The 25,559-nt window shown below is 32.3% G+C and overlaps 1 protein-coding gene across 2 annotated transcripts in view; it reads right to left on the bottom strand.

The window, feature by feature from the left end:
• Positions 1-15,187, bottom strand: part of LOC106784628 (monocarboxylate transporter 10-like) — a 117,755-nt gene extending 102,568 nt beyond the window's left edge. For both annotated transcript variants that reach the window (XM_014744379.1, XM_014744380.1), the window contains exon 1: positions 14,570-15,187. The gene's annotated coding sequence lies outside the window, so the exon portion shown is untranslated. The remainder of the gene's footprint in view (positions 1-14,569) is intronic.
• Between the last annotated feature and the right edge of the window lie 10,372 nt (positions 15,188-25,559).

Raw genomic sequence — 25,559 nt, 5'->3', positions numbered from 1 at the left:
AATAAATTGTCTAAGGTTTCTTTTTATCATGCTTGTGTTCTCTTTTTCCTTTTCTCATATCAAGCTGACTTTTGTCATATACTTTCCTTCCCCTTCCCCCTGCACTGGTCACCCTCTCTTCCACTCTCTCTCTCTCTCTCTCTCTCTCTCTCTCTCTCTCTTTATCTGTATATATATACATATATAATGTATATGTATTTCTTTTTCTTTCTATTACTCGGGCTGCTCTCGTTATCATATTTTTCTTTTCGCCTTTATTTACGACATATTAAATTTCCATTTGCACGAGACAATACCGTATAAAACGAATGCAAGAGTGCGAGCATCATCAAGCGAACGCGTTATCTATTCACACATATATACGAACAGATAGTATACACATATATACACACATATAGTATATTCACGCGTATACTCGTACGTATAAAGACGGATGCACACACACACACACACAGAATATATGTACGACGCATGCAGTATACACAGACGTATATACGTATATATATATATATACAGAAATACATATATAAATATATATACACACATTTCGTTGAACGACGTAATCGCTTTTGTCTACAATGGAGGAGCATCACCGTTTTGTCGGAATTACCCCTCTCTTTTACCGCACCCTCCTCCTCATTTTTTCTAACCCCATCTACCTCTTATCACAATTTCTTGCTCTATCACGGTCCGTTAGTTTTTTTTCCTCCCCATTTCTTTTTTATATATATTATATTTAATTATTTTGTTGTTGTTGTTGTTGTTGTCTTTCTTCAGAACATTACGTTGACAATAATTATTCTTCGTAAATTGAGTTTTCTTTTTATTTTTGTTTTAACTACTAGAGAAACGAGAGATTGAAAAGTTTTTTCTTATTTTTTTTTTTCTTTCTTTTTTTTTATCTTTTAGTCCTCTATTTATATCAGCTCGTTCACCGTGAATACTTAAGATCGAGCTCTCACCAAAAAACTCTCGTATAACGGGAGGTTGCTGAAAAGAGGGATGAAAGAGAAAGAGAAGGAGAAGAAGAAAGAGAGAGAGAGAGAGAGAAAGAGAAAGAGGAAGAGAGGATCGTTTTCATGCATTAAACAATGGACGTCGACATCCTTCGAGCTTCTACGCGATAAACGGAACTATCAAAGCTAGTCTCCAAACTTATTCGACTTCTCTGTCTTCCTACCTCATTCCTATCCCCCCCCACCCCTTTCCATCTGTTTATCTTTCTCTCTCTCTCACTCTTTCAATACGAATTGTCTTTAATACAACGAATGAATAGAGTTATCCGCCTTTGGATGCTGATAACACGCATACACACCTATATTCCAAGGATCAAAACTCGACGAGAAGGATAAAGTTTTGTTAAGTTTTTTTATACAAAAATTCGATCACAATCTTTAATTTTAATTGCAATCATAATTTGTTTCGTTATTCGAATCGATCAATATGGAAACTCAAAACATACAAATGATGTGTCAGAGTTTATATTATATTGAATATAATTGGAATTATTTTATTTTATATTATTTACCAAACAACTTTGCGTTTTATTGTTTCGTTTATTTTAATATTGATAAAATAACGATTATATTATTATTCGCTGGAGTGGGTTGTATCAGAAGTTTCATGGTATTTGAAGTTTATTATAATATGTATATGCGCTATTGCAGTGACATTTATTTTGAATAATAAATAATAAAATATCTCATAATATTGAATTAACGTGTTGCCAGCTAGATGTACGATGAAATTTTATATTATTTTTTATTTTCAAATTATTATTCATTTATACCTTTTTTTTTTGTATTTGTTTATTTTATTACTATTGCGATATAAATTAGATTTTTTTTTTCGAAAGGTTCGATATTAATTAGAATAACGTATGTTAAGTTACGCGTTTGACTTTAATTTTTATTGATAGAAATAGTCGTGGAATTAAATTGTAAAAGTGCATCAGCATGTATTATTGGCACATCAAGCGAACAACACGTGCATGTTCTTTTTAATATTTATTGGATTATAATATTGCATGACTAATAGATTTTCTTTCAGTTTCAGATGGATGGCGATTAAAATTCTCTCCCGTTTAAAATTTCATTTACATATGTACTACGTATTCATATGTATATATATATATTTCTGAGTAGAAACATTGAAATATTAAATAACAGAGAATTTATAATAATTATATTTACTATATTTTTCTTTCATAAGAAATGTAATATTTAATATTTATTTCAAAATAATACGAAAGCTTTCGGGGATTTGTTGCGTACTTTAAATTCATAACTTAATCATTTAAATTAAATTCAATTAAATTCACGATCTCTCTCTCTTACAGTTTAATAATAAACTTAACATTTATCGTTAAAGTAATATTGATTAATCCGATATTGTTTAATCATAGATGCTCTATATTTCAAGTATTCGTCATCAATTTTGTTCCAAGGATTTGGTTTACTTATTTTTTACATTAATAATATTCACATAGAAATAATATTAAATTAATTTGCCATACTTTTTCATATTTATGCACTTTTGTACTGTTCGTTTAAACGATTGCATATAAATTGCATCGAATAATTATATTTACGTATACTTTAATGTAAGAAATTATGTTTGTGTTATTTTTTAAATAGAAACTTAATAATTATAATAATAATAATAATAAATAAATTTATAAATAATAAAAAATAAAAATACAAATGTTATTCTGAAAAAATAATGGGAGACGTAATATTCGAAACNTGTGTTATTTTTTAAATAGAAACTTAATAATTATAATAATAATAATAATAATAAATAATAATTTTTAAAATCCATATTTTTTCATATGAAGAAAAAATTGCGTTTCAACTCGAACCCTAAATCATATTGAAAGGATATTCGTTAAACGATATCATTTAGTGTGTTTATCTTAATCAATGGATCTCAGATGCAGCAATCTCCTCGTGATGAGATTTGGGTCGGTAATACTTAATTTAAACGTAAATCATGTAACCCAAGTAATACCGAACGAATGACTGCATATTCCTTTTATTAGTGTGTTATAAAAACATCCTGTCCTATTTCTAATATCAATTTTTCAAACATTTGATTAAATATTCAACGAATTAATTAATTAATTAAACGAATTTCACGAATTAAATTTATTATTTCACGGATTCTAACGCACTGCGGATATATTTTAATAAGCTGTTAAATGCGAAATGATTTAAACATTTCTTTTTTTTTCTTCGCGTAATAGAATTTTGATTAGCAGAACTCTTCCGTTTCCTTTTTATTATTTTCCTTTTTGTAAATCCATTATACGCATTAAGTCGAAATAATGATTCTCAATATTTTCTATCCGATTTGAGCTTTCCCCCTTCGCTTCCTGCCCTCTTCCCATCCCCACCGATCGCAATTTAGGTAAAGCCATTTCGCATATTTCAGCACATTTCACAAAAGTATCGTGCGTCGTGAAAAAAAGTAAGAAGAAGAAAAAAAAGGCAACGAGTGCTTTCTTTAATCTCGAAAACGTATAAGAAATTCTGCGGCAAATCGATTGGAAAATAAAAAAAAGAAAAAAAAGGGGAAAAAAATATTCAGAAAGGAAGAAAAATAAAAGGAAGAAATGAAGGAAGGGAAATCGTAGGAATGGGTAGGATTCATTGGTAACTGGTAAAGTGTTTGAAAATGGAAAATCGGTCATATATCCTTCTGGACGAATCGATAATGCTTGATATCATAATTAAGGTAATGTATCTGTGGTAATAGGGGAATACTATGACATTGAATGCAAATACATAGTGTTTCCTTTATGTTCAAACATTGCGTAAATTGGGTAAGGCAATTAGCAAGTATAGTCTTCGGTCTATAGGAACGAAGAAGAGGAGTAGGAGGAGGAGGAGGAAGAGGAGGAGGAGGAGGAGGAGTTTGGATTGCATCGTTGACACGATCTGTCCTATATGACAACCAAGAAAGAAACCGTTCGACCTATCGTAATTACACGTATGATCGATATCATCAGGTGTGCTGTTGTATCTCGACCATTCATCGAAGTTCAAATTTCAAACGAAAAAAATATTACTAATAATATGTCTTAATTTATCTTGACACATTTTTACTTTTTCTTTGGATTTTTTATTTGTGAGTTAAAAATAAGTAATAAAAATGCGAGGTAATTTGAAGAATCAATGGAAACTGTATATTAACACGTTGTTTTCCGGACCAACTTACATTTGACTAACAAGTCGATTTAGTTTAACAAAATCAGACGCAAGTTGACTCTGAAAACTTTTTGACCCGACACGCGTGCTTGGCTCAAAACTTTTCAACTCATTTCGTGTGGTTGGCTTCAAACTTTGAAGTCAGTCTCGTTCGCGTGCTTGCTTCGAAAACTTTTCAAGTCTCATCGATATCGACAATCATTGTTCGACCTTTTTTTGTTTTTATTTAGAAAAATATTATTCGACGTAAAGAAAGAGAGAGAGAGAGAGAGGAATCTAAAATGTTTACCGAAGGTAGGTACACGCGACACGAGAACATGTTAATCGTGATATTCACACTCGTATGTGATAATTAAAACGCTTACGTGGATTCTATCACCTTCGAACGAATTATAAACGTTAGAAGTCCTTTGAAGCGCTAAATTATCGCTTTTCTATCTAACTTTCCACAATTTATACTAGGTCGTGATCCGTATAGCACAAAATGTTCTCTCTCTCTCTCTCTCTCTCCTTCTCTGATTAACGTGTAGTTTATCGTCTTGTCGACACTTTGGTTATACCGTGAGAGAAAAGGTGTAAGTGAGCTGAGTAAAAGAGGGAAAGAGAACATCAACGTGGAAAAAAGGGATCTACGTTACTTCACCTCAACCCCTAAGGAAATTATAAATTAATACTATCCGCATGTTACAAGGCGTGCTCGGAAAGAAAAAAAAGGAAAAAAGAAACCTAACTGCATTTTTTAAGGACACCACCACCACCACCACCACCACCACCACATGCGATATCTTGCCATGGGAATCTACGTATTTACGGTTACACACCTTTGATACTTTAAATCCTGAAAAGACGCCACACGAGATTGTTAACGTATGTACTTAAAGACTTTGTTTTTTTTCTTTTTTATAAATGAAATTCGAGAGGAGAAATTTGTTGTTATTTAATCGAAGAGTAGCAAGACAACAATTTTTGATGAAATGTTTTAATATTTATATCGTACGTTTGTAAATATTTGATTTCAAACGTTTCTTAAATTCATTTGCAATTAGGAATAATAGAAAAAGATTTGATTAATTTCAATAAATACTAATCGATATTTGACGAGAAAATGAGCCTACTCGAAACTCGATTTCAATGTCGAAGGGGACACGATGATTATAGTCCATGATAGTATGGAAGTAGGTGGATCGTATTCCCGGATAATTATATGGATGTGATGAAATGTTCCAAACATTTTGAAATCGTACGACGACAAGAAACGACAGATTAATTGCCATAAGATTGCTCTACTCTAAAGAAGAAAATAAATTTGACGGTAAATTAACATTCAACGTTGACGTGTCATTACTCGACAAAAATATACCATAAAAAAGAAAAGTCAAAGTCAAAGTAAAAGAGGAAGAAGAAGAAAAAGAAAAATAAGAAGAAGAAGAAGAAGAAGAAGAAGAAGAAGAAGAAGAAGAAGAAGAAGAAGAAGAAGAAGAAGAAGAAGAAGAGGTAAGGGAAATTTTGTCATTTATTTTATATTTCCACCCGGCCATGTAATAAACTTTCGCGCAGTAAAAATCGATCATAAAAATCGATTATTCCACGTAAACGAAAATTTGTTCCATTATTAAATAAACGAGGAATAAATTGTTCCTAAATTAAAATGAAAAAATAAAAAAGAAGAAGAAGAAAAAAAAGAATAAAAAAGAAAACGTGCGATATTAAACAACAGCTCCGACAAGTCTGACACTTTTGACTGGATTGGAAGAAAACAAAAAGACAATAATCGACAAGGAGCGTTAAAAATTCACTCGAGATGATTGCTTGTGATTAAACAGCAACGTTCTAGGATAGGGAAAGAGGTTCTCAGCCGATCAAGCATTCAATTTTTCATTCAAAATTTCTATAAAAGAGGAAAGATTTTTTGTCGATCTGGATCAACAACTTGTTCTTCTTATATTAGGAAGAGGCATATTCCACACTGGGGAAGATGGAACAATGAAAAAATGGCATTGTGATCAAGCGAGATCGTAACTTTTTACATCAATGAGAACGAGAAGAATGAAGAAGAAAAGAAGAAAGAAAAAAAGGAGAACTTTTTATAGTTGTAGAATCGAAGCTTCATTCGTTCATTCGTTGGTTGGTTGGTTGGTTGGTTGGTTGGTTGGTTCAACGAAGAGAAATGTTCGTAAAGCTTTGCGTTTACAGTATAGAAAAAGAGAGAGAGAAAAAGAGAGATACTCGAGAAGCTTCTTAAAGTCACTCGTTAAGTTCATTAATGTGGAAAAGGAAGAGAACAAGATCGGTTCCTACTTTTCATGTCTTGAAAGGAAGAAGAAGAAGAAGAAACAGAGGATGGGAAAGATGAAGAATCCATTGGTTGAAGTTAAGTCGAAGTATTTACTTAGATCCTGAACACGATTCATTTTTAATCATTCCCCTTTGCCATATTACCTCTTGCAATGTCAACGAATTAAAAGATGCACGTGCCAGAACATAATTTGTCAAGTTTAATGAAAATTTTGGAAAGAAGTATTTGTTACTTTTCGTAATGTATATTTTCTTTTAACAAATAAAACATTCTTCGACAATATTTTACAAATGTGTATAATGTGTATGTGCCATAAAATATGACATAATTAACGTTAAACGTACAATGAGTGGTTGTACAATTTTAGATAAAATTTTGTACAAGTCATAGTGATATTTAGTTCATCAAGAATTCTTATTTCATAATTGGTATATATTTTTTGTCATACATATATCGTAAAATATATGACTTTTTAAGGAAGAGTCATATAATCTACCATAGTAGAAATAGGTGTACATAAATCTCAATACGTTTAGTGTTAAATACGAGATATGCTCCTAATAAAACCCGCCAATTTGAAAAAAAAATTATCTCAACGTATTTGACACATTTTTACAGCGCAAGGGGTTAAGTTTATTAATGTGGAAAAAAGGAATAACGAAATTGGATTCTACTTTTCGTGCCTCGTAAGAAAGAAGAAAAAGTGGAAAAAGAAGCAGAGAGGGAAGAGGAGGAGGAGGATGAAAAATATAATGGATGGAGTTAGGTCGAAGTATTTACTCAAGTTCTGAACACCATCCCTTTTTAATCATTCCTCTTTGCTATATCTGTTTCTTTGGACCACGATGAGATGATAAGAGAGCACGAGAATTTCCTCCAACCGTATTTACTGTATTATCGTTACATCTTGCAACGTCTATTATTTGCCGGAAAGCAAAAGAAGAAGAATATTTCGTAGGATAAGGAAAATGACGGGTTGTAAGATAGGTGGAAGAGGAAAGGAAAAAAGGAAAACAAAGAAGAAGATAAAAATGATGAAGAATATGAAGAAGAGATCGTCGAGATTTTAAGAGACAAGATTTAAAACGTTCCTTCCTTTTTTTTTTCATCGTTGTGATCATCGTGAAAAATTTGTACCATTGTTTTCAGCAAACTAGTACCCGATGAAATACATTCTAAAAAAGGATTAACCGTTTAATTGTTAATGGCGTATATAATTACTTCCTCCTACATTTTTTCGTCTTCGAAAAAATGAAAAATATCAATCACGAAAGTTTATAGCACATATTAAAGATAAAATTCGACGAGAAAGTAAATATGAGTACAAAGTATACAACGTAGTTTTATGCATTGATCCATGCTTTATAATACATCGCATACGAATTAATAATTATATCTCGTTTCTATTATCTTTTTTATTGTCGTTAAGTTAAAATTGTTACGTCAAAGTAAATTTGTTTCTCGTTACGAATATTAGATGTTTTTTTGTTTATTTTAATTTAATTACCAATATTATCGGAGAGAGAGGAACGTGCAAATAAGATTAAATTAATAATAACTTTGAAAACTATTTAAAACAGATCAAAAAATGGATATACTTCATTTATTTGTATTTTTTTATTTGTTTAATTTTCTAAAAATAGTATCAAATTTCCGAATAATATTTTGATTAGTAATTAGTGATCTATATCATTCCAGGGGTATAATTTTCTTGAAAAATAAACAAGAATGTTTAATAAATATAAAATGGTATAGAATCTAAGATGATTTGTTTCGATTGTGTTTTACCTCGACTTAGACGTTTATTTGTTTAAAATAAAAGTGTACGAACTTATTGAAAATTCTAATAGAACGAACATATTCTCTCACATCGGTCAATACTTTTTCATTCAAAGAATAAAAAAATTTGTCGTCCTCAATAACAGCGACGTGGAAGCCAGAAGAAGAAAGATTCACTAAATCAGTTTAAAAGCAAAAAGCTAAGCAACAAGATTTCGTCTTTTAATGTTAAAACATTAGCAACCCCTTTTTTCCTAAGATGCCACTTCCCACGGTCATTAAAACTTGCGAAAACGTCACAAACTGGTGTAAGAAATGCAGTTTCCCTTTCTCTTTCTCTCTCTCTCCCTCTCTCTCTCTCTCTCTTTCTTTCTTTCTCTTTTATACTTTGAGGAAAATGTTTTCCATCTTTCTCTACTCGTGTGTCCATTTCACGAACAACCATAACATTTGCCAGCGTTATCTTTCTTACTTATGAACTGAAGAAGGAAGAAGAATAAGAGACGCTTTTTCTCAAATTTTCCTCTCCTTTTGTACACTCTCAACTCTTTCTTTCTCTTATTTTTTTCTCTTTTATTTTTACTTCTCTCTTTTTTTTTCTTCTTTTTTTTTTTAATTCTGTTTTAAGTCCCGACCGTACGATAACTTTGACAAAGGTAAAAACACATTAGTTTTAGGTGATACGCCAATTAGAGATAAAAATTATTGTTTGGTAGATATCGCGATGAAAATCCTCTCTCTCTCTTTCTTTCTCTCTCTTTTCCTTTGGGAAGTTTATTTGCATCGAGTTGAGGTATATTAAAAGGTATATTAAAAGAAACGAGCTTCGCCAATCTACTACACTACTTTAAATTCGAAACGATATTTCGCACCGTTCCGTTTTTCTGCTTTCTCTTCTTTTTACTTCACCATTTTTCCTGTGATTCTTCTTCTTTTTCTTTTTCTTTTTCTTTTTCTTTTCCTTATTTTCTTTCTTTTTCTTCTTCGAACTTTCAAAGACGTTTTATTTCTTTAGAAATTTTTACTTTTTACCAAATCCCTCCTCCTATCTCGCTGTTGCATAAGCTGAGCAAGCCCAATGCTATGGAATACGCAAAATTTGAAGAGCACTCGGTGAAAATGAGTTGAGAAAAGAATGAATCGTACTTTCCTAAGATAGTAAGAAAGAAAGAAAGAAAGAAAGAAATAAGAGGGGAAAGAATCTCTCGAGTCGAGAGACAACTGGCGTCTTTTAAAAGTACCCTTCCTGTCGCAACTTCAACACATTTTCATATGCTACATTTCAAGATATAATTATTACAAATTTTCTTTCTTTCTTTCTTTTTTTTTTTTAACATTCGTACTCGATAATTATATGAAAATGATCGAATCTCTTGTTTCGAGATATTTTTTAAAAGATTACGCGTGAACAATAAATGTTTTTCGTATTAATATTGAAATAACTAGCATTACGTAAAAGTTTATTTTTAATAATATCGTCAAAATAACTTCTCAGTTTAAAATAATTTAATGTGAAATAACTGATAACACGACAAATTTTTGTCTTTTTTCTTTTTTGTTTTTTATTTTTTATTTTTAGTTTAAACTTTTAAGACAACCTCCATAATTATCGTCACATTTCATCTATTTGCAAACAACTATGTAATCATTGTAATTACTAGCAATGATTTGCAAAATTTCAATCTTGATTATTTGCTCTTTAAACGAGAGATCATTTGGTACGGTTTATATACTCGTCGAACGAATAGGGGTTGCTAAAACGAGGAAAAACATGAGAAGTTATCGATTAATAAAGCATCGAATGTGTGCATATCCGTGTTCCGATCAGATTCCATTTTTATGCTCGATCAAGAGAGAGAGAGAGAGAGAGATAGAGAGAAAGAGAGAGAAAGAGACAGACAAAAACGAACAGATCGTTGCAATAAGTTTTTTTTTGTCACTTGAGATACAAAAAAAGAAATAATAATGAAATCGACGAACGTTAATAATCGTTTTCTTCTTCACGTCCTGTTGTTAATTTGTCATTCATTAATTTGCCTTCCATCAAGAATCCATCCACACAACCACACGACAAAGTTCACGCAGCCTAAGCTTTTAATCGATAGTCGGATGACCGATAGCAGATACACTTTATGCGTGTCATCGAGAAATAAACTACAGGGTGTTCCAGATTTTTCTCGTAAAAACGTTGTAAACGTATTTTACGTTCAAAAAAAAATGAAACATAAATATTATATTAATATAAGTCGTACCCCTTTATTCAAAAGTATTGTAAAATTGTTTAAATGTTTATTATCTTCAAATTATTCTATATATTCTTCTATGATCAATGGTTTAACCGTTTAGATCACTTGACCTAACTCAACTAAATTTTTATTTCTAAGAGAAACTAAAACAAAAAGTGTGTAGAACTGAGATAATTACATTTGATGTTATGGTAGAACGAAATAGATTTGCTATTAGAAAAATGAAAATTATTTCAAATTATTTCAAATTTAATATAATTTTGATTAAAATTATTATATCATTAGTTTTAATAATATTCCCCTCGATAAAATTTGTAACAAGGTATCTAAAAGATACCTTGACGATCGATATAGTTATGCACAAAACCGCGGTAGAAATAGTATTAATAGAAAATCGAACAAAATTCACGATAAACAGTATACTACGCAACGGTGTCAAATTTTTATTCACTTTTATTATGGTCGAGCAATATTTAAACAACTTTACAATATTTTTTTACAACTTTTCAATAATACTTTAAATGACCTATGTTTATGTGTAACAGTTTTAATTAAACATATTTTTCTGCGTAAAATACGCTCACAATAACGTTTTTACAGAAATAAAAAAAAACCCTCAGACACCTTGTATTACCGAAGAGAAATATAACATGGTAGACTCGGATTGTACGCACGCACGAGTTGCCGATTCGACAACCACTGTTCACTTTATCTCTCTATTTCTATCTATTTCTCTCTTTGTCTTCGTCTTCCTCTATTCGTATCGATGTAGAACGAATTTGCGTTATTTAATTACTACAAGGACACAAAGAATGGGAGGGGGTTGAGAAAATATGATTAGTGGCAAACGCTGTCTCGTGAAACATCGATGTTTACACCTCTCCTTCCCTTCCCTTCCCTTCCCAACCCTTCCTTTTCATTCCTTCTTTCACCCTCTTTCATCCCTGTTTCTCTCTCTTCCTCTCTGGATTTTCTATCGAGAAAACTTCAATTCTACAACGTTTATTCCCTTTATTTTTCCACGCTAATTTAAAACCGATAAAACTCGTATGGAATTATTTACATTTCTCTGTAAATTTTTCTTTCCTTTCTTACAATCAATTCAACCGTGAGAAACGCATTCATAGTATTCGACCCTTTACGAACACGTGCCCACGCGCCTACACACGTGCATACAAATACATACATTTATAGTTTCATCATAGAAACACCACGTATATTACAGATAGACACTTTGAAGTAGAAATTTCAATCCGCGCGCGCGGGTTTCCACTTGTACCTCCCCATCTTTTTCCAGAAACATACATATTTGTATCAGCTTTCGAAATCGACTTCGAGCACGGAACAAACAATCAAACCGTTTCTCGACCTAGTTTACGCGAACGAATTCTACTGCAACGCTCGGATTGCTAATGTTACGCGTTGTTAGATGTAACAGGAAGGAAGAGAAATCGATTTTGACATTCTCGATCGATTATATTCGACACTTCGTTCAGATTTTCGATCATGACGATCGATTAATCAAAATTAACATTTGCTAATTAATTTGTACATTTGCAAGTACCTATGAGCGTGAACGTGAGCGTGAGTGTGAGTGTTTAAAAGTTAACGCAACTATTTAATTGTCCCGAACTGACTGGGAAAAGTTAGTTTTCTCGCGAACAGATAGAAAGCTAGGAAAATCGTAAAAACATAATCGGCTTCTCCGATCGAATTCCCGATAACTCGAAAAGGTACAACGAACGGAAGAAATGGGCCTGGGAAAGAAAGGGGCTGGAGGGGTAGGGGGAGGGGAGGGGGGAAGTCGTATTAGTACGTTCGTAGAGAGACGCCAATATTATTCCAAGAGCGTGTAATTAAACCTACAATATCGAGCAGGTATGATGATATACTAATTAATCACGGTTTCTAATGAAACCATAAAGGTAACGGGAAAATTAAATTAACGAGATGATAAGTTAATCGTTCCAGATATATAACATACATATACATATATATATCGATAAACGTGTATAATGAAGTGTGTTTGTGTTCGTGTCCCTAGAAACGATTTGCTACGAACTAATATCGCAACCCCTATATAGAGAATATTATCATTATTATTATTATATATGTTACCGGCAAAATTTGAAATCCGGTATTCTATAAAATTCCTAAAACTAGCCGACAAAGTATGAAATGTATTCATTTTTCACACATTTCCTAGACATTCTATAGAATGCCAAATGAGAAACCGGCAAAGTATGAAATATTACATCTTCTATTCGTTTCGAATATTACGTCTCCCATTATTTTTTCAGAATAACATTTGTATTTTTATTTTTTATTATTTATAAATTTATTTATTATTATTATTATTTATTATAATATTTATATTATATATATCTAATATTTATTTTATCAGAAAAACATTTGTATTTTTGAGAAATGCACGTCATTATAGGCTATTATATATAGCCTTATCAGGACCTTTTTCATATTTTGCCTAAATAGCATTTGTCATTCTATAAATGCCTAAGTATTATATACAATGCTTAGGTATTCGATAGAATGCCTGCTTTCCATACATTGCTGGTAACATATATAAATTATACATATTACATATATATAAATGGTACTACTATATATATTATTATTATTGTTATATTATAATATAATATTATATAATATATACATATATTATATCCGTGATATAGGATTGTTTCTCAATAAAATACAGAAAGAGGAAGAGAGAGAGAGAGAGAGAGAGAGAGAGAATTTAGCGAATAAAATATACGCGACAAACCGACCGACCGATCGACCAACCTACAAAACCAGGGGAAACGTTTCGAAGCGAAATATTTGACCGGATGGCAAAACAATTTCCTGAACGGATGTGCCCGTGGCCAGAACTTTCGACTTTCCATAGCACACGAGCTTTTCCCTCCTAATATAACCAAGGTTTAGAAGAAACTTACGCACGCGCACGCACGCACACACATGCTCGAATATTAACCGAAATTTACATGTAGAGAAATTACTATAAAATACTTCGTAAAGAAACACTTACTTAGAACGGAAGAGGAGGACGAGAAGGAGGAGGGGAAGAGGGGGAGGTTGTTCGTTCACGAAACACGTTGACCAATTTGTAATTGGTTTTACGATAAACTCGAAAACAAGCAGGATGACCTCATTGAAAGTTTCGTATAAAGATTTCAACTGCAACAAAAAAAAACAGGGCTAACAGTAAATAGGTGTTGCAGTTGGTTGAGGCGGTCGAGGAGGGAGGAGGAGGAGGGGGGTGAAGGTGGAATGAGTGGAAAGGGTGGAAAGCAACGTTTCTCGTGTTAAAAGAAAAAGCGAGCAACGACCGCAACACAACGACGACGACGACGGGAAACAACAATCGAGATTCGAGCTTGTCGAGAGGTAACGAGGGAGAAGAAGAGTGCACAGTAATCCAGCGCACCAACCGTTCCATGTGACGCGTCACTTTTCCTTCCTCATCTTGCTTCCTTCCTTCCCTCCATCCCTCTCATTTCTCTCACACTCTCTCTGTCTCTCTCTCTCTCTCTTTCATTCTTTCTTTCCCATCCACGCGAGTCTTTTTTAACCGCGAAAATACCGCTTTTTCATACACAACACTAGTTTTTGTTCTTTTCGAATTTCTTTATCTCTCTTCAACCCCCCTCCACACCCTCCCATCCCCCATCCTAAGATTTGCTAGATCTTTGCGCGAGTAAGGAAAAGAAAAAACGAAACAACACACACACAACCGGATCGGATTGGACAGCAAATGACATACAATTTTTGTATAAAAGCATTGAAAAAGAAAGAGGAAAAAAAATATAAGAAAACGAATAAACCTCCGGACAATGCGCACTTTTTACTCGCAAATATATAATAGTATATAGGTAACGATAAAATTATTATTATTTTTATCTTACTTGGGGGAAAATAACTTACCTTCGCGTTTTTCTCGCGTATCGAATGATAATTATTTCGATGTAAGAAGTAAAATAAAAAATGATAAGATCGAATGACACATAAAAAATACGTACGCGTAAATCCGTAATCCTTGGTATCCTTAAATCCAGAAAGTCAAAAAAAAAAAAAAGAAACGGAGGATCAGAGACGTAGGTAAACTACATCCGTAGCAACCCTGATCACGAGCAACATCCTTGGCGCGTCAGAGTTTGTCCTAACAACACAGGTGGTTGTTGCAGCAGGATATCTTCCTCTTTCCTCCACTAACCCCCGTGTACATTCGATCTTCTTCTTCTTCTCCTTCTTCTTCTTATTCTTATTCTTCTTCTTATCCACCAAACATCGATTGTCTCGCGTTAACAAAAGATACCAAATGCACCGAAAGTCAAATGAAAAAAAGAAGGAAAAAAAAGGGAAAAAAAGAAAACACCAGATTTTTCACGAACGCCTCCCCCCACACCCCTATCTCGTTTCCCACGAAACGTCGTATACGCGAAACGATCTCGCATCGAATGTTCGACGATGCACAACAAATCGACAACGAGTTAACTAACCAAATATTTTCATCGAATCAACGTTTCGTCACGGTACGCAATTAACGAACTGCTTACTTACGTAAAAATGATTTTCCTTTACGGATATAAAATAAAACAAAAAACGTACGATCGTAACGGGTTATTATTGATATAATGATAAAAATAAAAATAAAAAAAAAAAGCGGTAAATTATAGAAAAATGACAGTGTATTCGAAGAAGAAGAAGAAGAAAAATAAAAAAAGAGAGAGAGAGAGAGAGAAATAGAAATAGAAAGAGAAAGAGAAAGATAATAAGAAAGAGAAAGGAGAAAGAGAAAGAGGAGAGAAATAGAGAGAAACGTGTATCTCTCTCTCTCTTCCTTTTGTGCAAGAGCTCGATCGACTGGCCGGGGCGAGAGCCGTCGCGCGACTGAAACAGCTCTCTGCCCACAGCATCCCTATGCTTAAGCTTCCCCCTCGGATACATCGCCACCCCCTTTACCCCCCACCCCTTCCCCCGCGACACCCTCAACTCCTACCTCCTCCTCCTCCTCCTCCTCTTCATCCTCTTCTTCCTTCTCACCAGCCCCTTTCTCTTTCCTTCTTCTCTTCTCCACGTTACTCTACTTCTACTCTATTCTACTCTATTCTACACTACTCTGCTTTACTCTGCTTTACTCTGCTTTGCTCTGCTTTGCTCTGCTTTGCTTTCCTCTGGTCTGGTCTGGTCTGCTCTGGTCTGGTCTGGTCTAAGTATTCTCTGATATTCTCTAATATTCTCACCCTCATCCCTTTTCACTACTTCCCTTTAGTTACGCGTATATCAGTCTTTTCTTTTCAATATCCATATTCCTTCCTTCCTTCCTTCCTTTCTTTCTTTCTTTATTGGTTCCTCTGGTCTGGTCTGGTCTGGTCTGCTTTGCTCTGGGTATTCTCTGATATTCTCACCCTTATTCCTATTCACTACTTCCCTTCAGTTACGCGTATATCAGTCTTTTCTTTTCACCACCTCTCTTCCTTCCTTCCTTTCTTGTTTCCTTTCTTTCTTTCTTGATTGTTCTGCTCTGCTTTGCTCTGGATATTCTCTGATATTCTCTGATATTCTCACCCTTATCTCTTTTTTCACTTCTTTCTTTTAGTTAGGTGTATATCAGTCTTTTCTTTTCACTACCCCTCTTCCTTTTTTTCTTTCTACCTTCCTTCTTCTTTCGATTTTTTTGCTTTATTTTTTTTTTCTTCTTTTTCGGAAATCACATATATTATCATGCTCATCTTTCAACGAGAATTAACGAAAATATCATAATGGGAATATAACGAGGTGTTTCATATCTTCTTCCTTTTTTTCTTTTGCTTCGTCATTAATATTTCATTATTTCTTTGATATAAAAGGTTCGAACAATTTTGTAGTGAAGCATTAATCGAAGAAAACATAAAAATTGTACGAGACAGCGCGTTGTATTATTCGACGAGTTGATGATTCAATCTTTTCTTCTCATCACCCTTCTTCTTCCTTCTTCTTTCGACTTTTTTCTTTTCCGAAAATCCCATAGGTATATGACCCTTGTCTTTCACGAGAATTAACAAAAATTTTATGATGGAAAAATAACGAGATGTTTGATATCTTTTTTTCTTTTCCCCTTCGTCATTAATATCTCATTGTTTCTTTGATAAAAGGTTAAAATAATTTTGTAGTGAAGCGTTAATCAAAGAAAAAAAAAAGAAATAAAATTCACGTACGGAGCGACGTTGTATTTTTGACGAGTTAACGAAAATGCGAAAATTTTTTTTCAAAAGGAACGTACTTCGAACGTTGGTGCGTATTAAAGCTGCTAGAATATACGCAAGCATCGAGATATAACTCTAATTGAAACGCGAAATGCTGGCAGAACGAGATCTCTTCTCCTACATCACCAGCAGTAGTAGTCGTAGTAGTAGTAGTAATAGTAGTAGTAGTAGTAGTAGTAGTAGTAGTAGTAGTCGTAAGCTTCAAACTTACCTTACGAGAGATTCTCAAATGGATTCGATGCATTCCCGTTCGTTCGTTCGTTCGTTCGTTCATTCGTTCGTTCGTTTGTTCATTAACACAACTCGCCTAAACGAACCTTGAATAAAATTTATTTGTACTATTTTTATCTTTTGCTTTTAACTCTTTGCTTTCATTTTTTTTCAATTATTTTTCTATTTTTATATACATATATATACAAGGTGAATCACCTAACATGACATCCTTCAAATAACTCGTAATTTATTCGTTGTACGAAAAAGTGTTTCAAACAAAAATTGTACGGTATCTAAATGTACATACAGTGTTTTAATCTGTTTTTTATTATTTTACTTTTCCATTAATATATTATAGAATAACTTTCAATTTTTTAAATGGAACGTCTAATATATATATATATATATATTTATTTTCGTATTTCAATAAATCATCAAACTTTGCTTAAAAATAAAGTATTATGCAAAATAGAATTTAATAATTACCAATTGAGCCGTTTATTTTGAAAGTGGCATAAGTCACTTTTTTTGTGTTTTTTTTTTTTTTAAATGAAAAGATACCGTTCAATTGTAATTAGTGTTGCCATTAATTTGATTTTTTTGAAAAAGTGACTTATGCCACTATCAAAATAAACGGCTCAATTACTGATGATATTTATAAAACAAGTTTTTTTTTCACACAAAGTGGTGTTCATGACAATACAAATGCACTTACAATACCACGTGACATCTATCATGTACTAATATAGTAACTGAATAGCTGTTATATAAGGTAGAAGTAAGGTATACTTATAGAAGTAACGTATAGTTTTACCTTATATCCTATATACTACATCCTTCATTATTCAGTCATCATGTTAGGAAACTTATTCTGTGTATATAAATATTTTTTTTTCTATTTCTAATTCTAGTTCCCCCATTATAGAAAAATCGTCATTTATTTTCACGCAACCCTAAAGCCTGCCCTCGCGCAGCACATTTTATTTTACGGATTTATTCATTATAGGTACCACATTATTATTCATGAAAGGATGAAACGCGGAAAACGGATAGGATTGGAAAGAGATTAAAAAATCGAAGCTTCGATGTGCGAATTACGACATTGTTTCGTTCCCCCGACTGGAGAGTAATTTTTTAAAGGATTTCAACTTTCAAATACTCTCTCCTCTTTCGGAATTTTGTTAACTCCGTGAATGATAACAAAAAAAAAAATAAAGGGAAAATGATGAACAAGCAAATCTTATGAACAACCTACCGACCTATATAGAGGTCGTATTCTATACAACAATAACAAATTAATGTAGAATGATACTCGTACGAATACGTTATTTTAAAAACGAATTATATATTGCGTCAAAGTATGTCATAATAAATTGGTTAAAGGAATTAATGAATTCATTATGATCGATTAATATTGTCACGTTTGTTTATTCGCTTCCTAGCATTTTCTCAAAAGAAAAATAAGTGTTTGTCCTGTATATATATATACACTATATGTGTGTGTGAATATTTTACACATATATATATATTTATATACACACACTTCTAGAAAGTTCGCAGCTGCTTATCATTAATATATGTATATTTATCCCGTATATTCATCGCTCTTGCATAACATCTTTCGTTTCCGCGCTTGCAAAATAATATGCACGCAAAGTAGAAGAAGAGTGAGAGATAGAAATAAAGAGAAAGAGAGAGAGAGAGAAAAAAACTGACGGTAGAGTAAAGTAGAATCGAAAATAATTCGAAAATGGAGAGACATAAAACGCACCGGCGGTATACGTAAAACGGTTTGAAAAACGTCGGCAACACAGTTTCGTAATTAATGAAGAAAATGAATTTAAAACCACCCCGCCTTTGCGTATTTTTCTCTTTTTTTGTTGTTTTTCCTTTTCTTTTTCTTCCTTTTTTCCCCATTGTTTTTTTTGTAATATTTGTTCGCATCAACAGTACCAACCGCGATGCGTTGAAAAATTGCGATAAAACCTTCCTTGTTCCCCTTCGTCATCGTCTGTTACCGTTCGTGTCACAAACATTCTTTTGAGAATCGATTAATCTTAATATAAACCGTAACTAAATACGCGCGACAGAAAGAGAGAGAGAGAAAGAGAAAGAGAGAGAAAAAATCTACAAATCTAGTTTAAATATAATAAAAATACGCGCGAGATAATGATGCACAGTCTTATTGTTGGAAAGAAAAATGAAGTTGAATTACCAAAGCTATTTGGTAAATTCGTTTTCCCATTTCTCGTAAATTTTCCTTTCGTTATTTCGTTATTTTTTCTTCTTTCTCTTTTTTCCTTTTTTTCTTTTTTTTCTTTTATCTTCGTCTCAGGGTGATAAATAATTCGATGAAAAAAATACGAGCTGTATAATTTATTCAATTGCGGTAGCACGTGAGACCAAGTTCCCTTAGCCCTATTTCTTTCTACTCTTGTTCTTCTTTTTCTTTTCTTCCCTTCCCTTCCCTTCTCCTTCCTTCCCTTCTTCTTCCTTCCTTTAACTTCCTTTTTCCTTTTCTTTTTGTATTCTACTTAGCACGCCTTGAACGTCCGCGAGCATACTTCGTAAATCCAAGAAGCGTGCGAGGTCATAGGACCTCATGATAGATTTAAAAGAAGATTAGGATTAGATGCCGCGTCAAAGAAGCTTTTCTTCTCGCCTTTCCCTTCTCCGATCCCTTATATCAATTCCCCTCCACCCCTTTCCCCCATTCTGCCTACCTTTACCATCCTCCTTCTTAACCTGATTTATCCTTATTCGAAAATAAGACAACAAAATTTATCCTTTATCGTGGCATTCAGGACACCCGAAGTGAACTATAATAATTATGGGGATACATCAAACTTCTTGTTGCTGGTGGATGTTGTCTAAATTCAGGAACGAAACTACAATACCGTAAAACTTTCAGGAAAATGGAGAGCCGAAAATTCTTACATTTATTATTTTTCACTGTTACTCAAATTATCTTTAATTTAAATAAGATTATAAAATATACCGACACAGAGAGAAAAAAACATATTTTTTGTATTTACGTTAATTTTTTTTTTAGAATTTAAATAGTATTAAAGAAAAATATTCGATCCTATAAAAAAATATCAAATATATGAAATTAATTAAATAGAAATTATTATTCTTTGCAAAATATATAATATGATATAAGTTGTTTCCTCTTCCCTCCCCTACTTCTTCCACTCAAAATTATATTTTTAGACTAACATTTGTAATTCCTACAATGTTTAAATTATTCATACATTATCCGATACGAATGACAGAAAATTTCGGACGTTCCAATACTTTGCTTTGCAGATTTGTTTCATGCGATGCTTGTGAATATTTTAAACAAAATACCGGAACTCGAGAATTTTCGCGGAATTTCACATACACACACACACACACACGACACACATTGAGAATCGTTGATCTATCGAATAAAAACGTTTCTGCTTTTTTAAAGTGGATTAAAAAAAAAAGAGCAAAAGAGAAAGAGAAAGAGAGAGAATAAAACGAAGAGAGAAAGAGAGAGAGAGATCAAGTGACAAGAAATATTGTAGTAGAGGAGAGTACATCTGTTTGATTAATTATCGATCACGTTTTCGATAAAATGTTAATATGCATCGAGATTACCTTTTCTCGTTTGTAATAGAAAAAGAAAAAGATAAGAAAAAGAAATAAGAATTGAACGAGACGAAACGAAGATGAGGGAACTTGTATTTTCAGTCAGAAAAATAAAAATAACGCTTTCCGTTAAATAAAAGTCGTAGAATCTTGAAAAAGGAAGAGAGAGAGAGAGAAAGATGAAGATAAGCATACATCTTTTATTCTCAACCTTAACGCGTAATGTTGCATAATGAAAGGTGCAAGAAGAAAAAGAAGCAAAGAGTAAAAAAAAAACGAAAAAAATACGAGAGATAGGAAAAAGATGGCAGATAAAAAAGAGAGACTTTTATGAAAACGCTCGAATGGCAAAAGGATACCTTCCTTATGTTTGGACACCGAAGGGAAAAGTTTAACAAAGAAAATAGAAACCGATTTTCTATTTACTTCATCTACTTTTACTCCAACGTTGTGGAAGAATAGAGTTAAGATTATATTGCTAAATATTTTTGCAGAGATATTATGTTGATATATTATATTCGATTCAATTGTTCAAACGTGTATTACGTATTATGTTATATATTGTGAATATAAAACCATGTCCATTTGCTAAGCCAACAGGCTGTTAATAAATATATATTCATCTATCTGTGCAAGTGTACCTGAATTTGCACGAATTTCTGTTCCGTGTAAAATATTTTTTTTAACCCGATTGAAAATCCCGTAATAGTACATTCGAAAAAGTATTGGAAAAAAAAAATATTGGAAATAAAAACTAGTATACAGTTTTATAAAATACATATTTGTTTCATATAGCTTTGCAAAAAAAAATTAGTAATGTAAATTATATTTGTCGTCGCCATCGAAACTGTTATTTAAACCAATCAAACATTTTTTACTTTTTAATTGACACGAACTCGTCATCTTCATCGTTTGAAATATTCGTTGAAGTTAAAATTTATTTTCATTCCACAATATATAATAATTTTTTATTAATAACTTTTTCCTATGATTTTTTTATACAAATTTTCTTTTACCATAAGTATTCATAAATTTGTCGATATGTGTGCTGCAACATTTCGTTAAAATTTTGTCGAAATTTTTTGGCTAACAAGAAAAATATAATATAGAACAGACACTTTTTAAACATCGTATATCGAATAATCGTAACTAACTTGTAGAAAATACACACACACACAAAATGAGTTTTCTCTCATATAGTGTTAGCGTACACGCACTTGTTACTTACAACTCCTAAGAAAGTAGATATTTCCTGACTGCGTAAATTCGGATCGTGTAAATTGATATCGCGTATAAAAAAAGCCCACCCCTTCCAACCTCCTTCCCTTAAATTAGTACCGCGTAAATTCAGAAGAGCCTGTAGTTTGACTCCGTCTTATTATACGAGGAAAGTATCCGTAACATTTTTTTTTATTTCTGGTTTCCTCATCTCTCTCTCTCTCTCTCTCTCTCTCTCTCTCTCTCTTTCTCTTTCTCTTAATTTCTATATCGGTCTCTTGCTAAAGTTACTTCAATAAAAAAAGAAAGAAAAAGAATAGGAAGAGAAAGTGGGTGGGTGGGTTAGGGGATAGGGGGTGAAAGAAGTGAGGTACTATCTTAATCACGATAGCAGAATAGAAACGATCGATATTCTTCTCTGCCAAGGCTCGAACAATGATGCTTAAGCACCATTCACCGCATTGCGATGCATTGTTCGATCGATAAAGACAGTATTCGACATTGGTCCAACAGCTTCTGTTCTGGCCATGCAGAAGCCAGGATTAATTCTCCTGTAAATAGTATTATGTTTTCTCATTTGCATGCAAGATGATAAGATACAAAATATCGGACATACATATACACACGTACGTTTATACAATATATATTAAAACATTTCTATAGTGTTTTATATTATATGTTTCCAAGGTATTCGCGTGTATAATAATCCTACCATAATCAGATCAACTTTTACATCAAGGAAAATGAATTAATAACAATAATTTTCATATTATTTAATTATGTATTAATTATAAATAATATTAATATGATTTTTAATAATTTGATTAATAATGAATTTAATGTGTGTAATTTATATTATTTCAATTTTCTTTTTATATAAAATAATCTATTTATCGTAACACGATAATAAAGAAATAAAATTAAAATGGTTAATAATAATAATAATAATAATAATGGTAGGATTTTGGAAAAAAAACCATCGGTGTTCATTTATTTTTTCCTACGATTGTACGAATTTAGATTCGTCGCGCGAATAAATCGGCCCAACAAATATCCAACGATTTTCAATCGAAAGCTTATTCGAAATCATATAAACATTCTTTTAATCCCCCCCCCCTCCTCACCTCTATCGTTCTCTCTCTTTCTTTCTCTTTTACGTTAGAAATAAAAGTACGAGCAAAAAAAAACTCTCACAATCAATGTCGTTGGAAAAAAATATCTTGACCGCGGGAAAAAATATGAACTATTGTTGTCGGTGGTGGTTCTTGAGTTTTCATCGGCGTCCAAGCAACGTCATAGATTTCTAAAAGTGAAAAGCATTCCGGTTCGATAACGCTGCACACATTCCTGTTCCATTCGATTAAACGATTGTTAACAAATAATGAATTAAATTAACTAATTATAATTAGTTAGCAGCCTGTTTCACAGCTTGTTTGTTATATATATGTCAATTATTACGTGTTGGTTTCGCGAGTACATATAATACGAATTTGCTTGTTTTTAAAAATATTCTATCACGTTAGGACTTTTAAATTTTTCATTAAGTTGTAATAACACTAGAATTCTATGTGCAAATTTAAACGCATTTTAGAATAGTATTTTTTAAAACTATACTATGTATCTAAATATTGTGATCATCTCATAGGAAAAAGATAATTTTTCCATTGAATTGTGGAACATAAAATTAGATAAAACCATATATTTATTAGTTATAAGTATAATTGATTTGATTCATTTAAATTCATTAAATAGCCCTCTCATTTTATCAAATAATCAAACATGAAATATCCAACTTCTAACAAAAAATAATAAGAATGATCGAACGTATCATACTTATAACCTTAATATTTCATACGCATATGTTGCTGTAAAAGAGAATCCTTTGATACTCACGATCAATAGTTTGATTAGAATTACTATCTCTCTCTCATTCTTTCTCTCTTTCTCTCACCTTTTGTTTGAAGTTAAAAACGAATCATCAAACTTTATAGTAGATTGAAACTTCTCTAATTCATTTTAATTTAACTAGAGTTTTCGTAGATTATTAGAATAATTCAGTGAACAATAATGAAATCTAAAAGAGAGAAAGGAATCGAAGGATAGAAGGGAAAAGGGGGAAGAAAGACTCTTAATTCGAATCGAAGGATCGCTCTTAGGAAAGGATCCTCCATGACTTTCCTCTCATCTTCATTGTTATTTCAAGAGCCACCTCTTCCTCTCTCTCTCTCTTTCTTTCTCTCTTGATTGTTAGCTCCTTAGATTCTATTTGTAGACACTTAACTAAGTTATCTGTCAGACGACATTACATTTTACAAATTACATTTTAGTTTCCTATATTTATCGGATCATATATCCCATCACGATGATCTAGATCAACGTTACTACGCAATTCTGGACTTTGTTAATACAAAAATTCCACGTTATGGTGTAAGAAAACAATTGTTGAGCTTAAATATTTATTATTTTTTTCTATAACAATCACATTTATTTCTGCAAAAATTATTTTTATATTAATTTATATTTCACATTTGATGTGCTATTGAATTTAGGAAACCAGGAGAGGTCTATCTGTTGATCAAAAAAATATATGATAATTCAATGATCAAATCTCCTTAAAGATGTTTTATTTTATCATAACAATCATTTATATATATTTAATTTTTTAATCCTCCATCGAGAGACAAGATAGATTTTACTAATGCCGTCCGTACGAGGAGGACGGCTTTTCAATGTTATTATTATTTACAAAAAATCTGACAAAATTCATTAATCCTCTCTGGAGTCTCTAAAAAATATTGTTTAATAATTTATTTTTATTATTTACGTCAACAAATTGAAAACAAAAATTGTAGGCTATTCAATTTTGTTTCATCAAACATCTAATTAAAATTGGAATAGAAAGAGTGTACGTTTATTTAAAATTGTTTGTTAATTAGAAAATATTTTTTAAACAATTGCTCGATAAAGAAAGTTAAGTGAACCCTGATCTAGATCGTGAAGGTCAAGGAAGGCAGGAAAAAGAATAACGTGCGGTTTAAAGTAAGATTTAAACGGTCCTCCTCCTCCTCCTCTTCATCCTCCTCCTCCTGTTGGCACTTTTGCTGTCGAATCCGCAACACATTTTTCATTTATCTTTTAGGAAAGCAAGGCCAAAAGACATTCGTCTTTGCCCAGCCGGTGCTCTCGTTACGTCATATTGCGGGGAAAAAGAAGTTACGACGATCAATAATCACTGTGTAGACGCGTGTGTGTTTCCTCCTCCTTGTATATGCATGCATGCATGCATGCGTGCGTGTATATACGTATGCGTGTGTGTTATGTTGATCTCTCTCTCTCTCTCTCTCTCTCTCTCTCTCTCTCTCTCTCTCTCTCTTTCTCTCTCTCTCCCTGTGTGGTGTATATAGGCATACCGGAAAATTAACTCGGCCGTGAAAGTTTCACGCTTATGAAAAGTTTTCCCCTTCTTTAACTGGAATATATAGAAAAAAGAAAGAAAAAAAGATAACTGCAGACTACTTTTTCTATTTCTCGTGAAATGTCTTTAAACGTTTTCATCTTTCCGTCTTATCCATTTGTCTGTCATTTTCTCTTCGCAAATTATTTTATATAATAATCATCGATTTTTTGATAGTAAAATCCATTTTTTGAATTGAACTATTTAATTAATTTCAAAAAGGAAGTGTTTGTTAGAATCTCGTATTCCTTGTAACTTCTC

Source organism: Polistes canadensis, unplaced genomic scaffold (assembly GCF_001313835.1).
Source record: "Polistes canadensis isolate GaletaPanama2010 unplaced genomic scaffold, ASM131383v1 scaffold_38, whole genome shotgun sequence".
NCBI classification, from domain to species: Eukaryota; Metazoa; Arthropoda; class Insecta; order Hymenoptera; family Vespidae; genus Polistes; species Polistes canadensis.
This window is presented reverse-complemented; position numbering and strand designations above follow the sequence as displayed.